The 2,715-nt window shown below is 44.6% G+C and overlaps 1 protein-coding gene across 3 annotated transcripts in view; it reads left to right on the top strand.

The window, feature by feature from the left end:
* DHDDS (dehydrodolichyl diphosphate synthase subunit) overlaps positions 1-2,715 on the top strand; it is a 31,220-nt gene that overhangs the window by 23,117 nt on the left and 5,388 nt on the right. The gene's annotated exons all lie outside the window — the stretch shown is intronic.

The following is a 2,715-nucleotide window of genomic DNA, read 5'->3' as shown; positions in this document are numbered from 1 at the left end:
AATTTTTTATTTTTTAAGAGGGGGCGCGTAGTTGCGTTTTGTATGTAATTTTCCTGAATATGATGTAGTGGTGTCTCCCGAAGACTGTATGAAAGACCAGTTAATTGTACATCCAAGTGAAATGTGTGTTTGGGAAGTGGATTTGGGTAAGCATTGCCTCCGTTGCGAACTCATAATAGAAGATTCCTTGTATTTAAGGGTTCTTTTGCTACCTTTCTTATGGGTTAATCAGGGTGTGTAGGCCAAATATTGCCACAGGAAGATGTGGGCGCGATAGTTCGGCAGCTTGAAACAACCTGGGTGGCTTGCTTCATCAGTGACGGAGGAAGTCAACGTTTCCGACTTTCCTTTCCGCCTCTGAGCTTGCACTTTAAGCAACATGCTACACATATCGCAGTAAAACACCACTCTCATAGACCTGCTTTCACCCAGCCGGTGATCACCCGAAAGGAGGATTTTAAAAAAGATTCCCTGGTGATTCTAATGCGCAGCCAAGGTTGAGAACCACTGTTCTAGAGCCATGGTCGGCAAACTGCGGCTCTCGAGCCACATGCGGCTCTTTGGCCCCTTGAGTGTGGCTCTTCCTAAGCCTTAGGAGTACCCTAATTAAATTAATAACAATGTACCTACCTATATAGTTTAAGTTTAAAAAATTTGGCTCTCAAAAGAAATGTCGATCGTTGTACTGTTGATATTTTGCTCTGTTGACTAATGAGTTTGCCGACCACTGTTCTAGAGCAGTGGTTGGCAAAATGCAGCTCGAGAGCCACATGCGGCTCTGTGGCCCCTTGAGTGTGGCTCTTCCACAAAATAGCACGTGCGGGCGCGCATGTACAGTACGATTGAAACTTCGTGGCCCATGCGCAGAAGTCAGTATTTTGTGGAAGAGCCACACTCAAGGGGCCAAAGAGCCGTATGTGGCTCGAGAGCCGCAGTTTGCTGACCACTGTTCTAGAGGAACCAAAGCATGCTTCAGAGCTGGCCTGATGGAGGGGATGGAGGAAAAGGTGAGCATGCATTGACCATATACTAGATATATACCACACACCTGCTAATAAGTATGTTAATAATGATGGTAGTAGCTTTTACTTACTGTGTATTTACTACGTGTCAGGCACTCTGAATATTTTATTTGCACTATTTCATTTAATACTCCGAAGATCCCAATGAGATAGGTATTATTAGCCCCATTTGTGCAAATGTATAAATCAAAATTATTTTATTAAGAACACAACCAATAAGAGATAGAACTTAGATTCAAATTACAAGTCTTTAATCTCTTTACTACAGCAACCCAGGAAAGACTTCTCAGAGAGATAGGCCATTATTCCCTGAAGGTATTAGCTTTGATCACCAGATCTTGAAACAGGTTTCATTGGGAGGCCGAGTCACCTGCATCTGATGAGGATTCTCAGTAATAATGGCAGTGTGTGTGGTGGTGGCAGCTAACATGTTGAAGGTCTACTTAGGTGTTTTCATGTGAGTTTTCTTATTTAACCCTTCTCAAGAAGCCACCGTGTGACCTAGCCCCAGTCCCTTCAGCCTTTAGTATCCTTGTCTAAAGTGATCCTTTAGGATCTCCCCTGACTCCATCATCCTAACATTGATTTGCCGGTTCCTGGCACATAGGGGCCAGGCTTTGCCTTGGCTGGAGCCTCCCTGCCCAGCACTCAGTCTGGGGCTGCTCTGCTATTTGGAAGAAGTCTGAGCTTCATAGAGCAACTTTAACCAGCTCTGTATTCCTTCCCTCTGTGGCTAGGTGGCCACATCCTTTCTGTCCTGCCAGAACATAGCTTATTTAGCCATAGCCATAGTGGTGCTGACAAAGAATAGCTAAACGTTAATAGCAGGCACCAGGTTGGACCTATATTATCTCATTTTTCCTCAAACCACCCCGTGAGGTGGATACTGTCATCCCCATTTTGTAGATTAAGAATTAGGCTTAGCCCTAACTGGTTTGGCTCAGTGGATAGAGCGTCGGCCTGCAGACTGGGGGGTCCCAGGTTCGATTCCGGTCAGGGGCATGTGCCTTGGTTGTGGGCACATCCCCAGTGGTGGGTGTTTGGGAGGCAGCTGATCGATGTCTCTCTCATTGATGTTTCTAGCTCTCTGTCCCTCTCCCTTCCTCTCTAAAAAATCAATAAAATATATTTTTTAAAAAAAAGAATTAGGCTTAGACTGAAGCATTTGGCTCAGATAAAACTCATAAAAATATTTTTTATAACAAGAATTAGCCCTGCCCTAACTTGTTTGGCTCAGTGGATGGAGCATCGGCCTGCAGACTGAAAGGTCCCAGGTTCGATTCTGGTCAAGGGCATGTACCTTGGTTGTGGGCACATCCCCAGTAGGAGGTGTGCAGGAGGCAGCTGATCAATGTTTCTCTCTCATCGATGTTTCTAACTCTCTATCCCTCTCCCTTCCTCTCTGTAAAAAAATCAATAAAATATATTAAAAAAAAAAAAAAGAATTAGCCCTAGCTGGCTTGGCTCAGTGGATAGAGCATTGGCCTGCGGACTGAAGGGTCCCAGGTTCGATTCCGGCCAAGGGCACATGCCTGGGTTGCAGGCTCCATCTCCAGTGTGGGGTGTGCAGGAGGCAGCCAATCAATGATTCTCTCTCATCATTGATGTTTCTATCTCTCTCCTCCCTTCCTCTCTGAAATCAATAAAGAATATATTTTAAAAATTAAAAAAAATAAAAAGAATTAGAGCCCTA

Source organism: Myotis lucifugus, unplaced genomic scaffold, assembly GCF_000147115.1.
Source record: "Myotis lucifugus unplaced genomic scaffold, Myoluc2.0 scaffold_389, whole genome shotgun sequence".
In the NCBI taxonomy this organism is placed as follows: Eukaryota; Metazoa; Chordata; class Mammalia; order Chiroptera; family Vespertilionidae; genus Myotis; species Myotis lucifugus.
The sequence above is the reverse complement of the archived record's forward strand: the minus strand, read 5'-3'. Positions and strand labels throughout refer to the sequence as shown.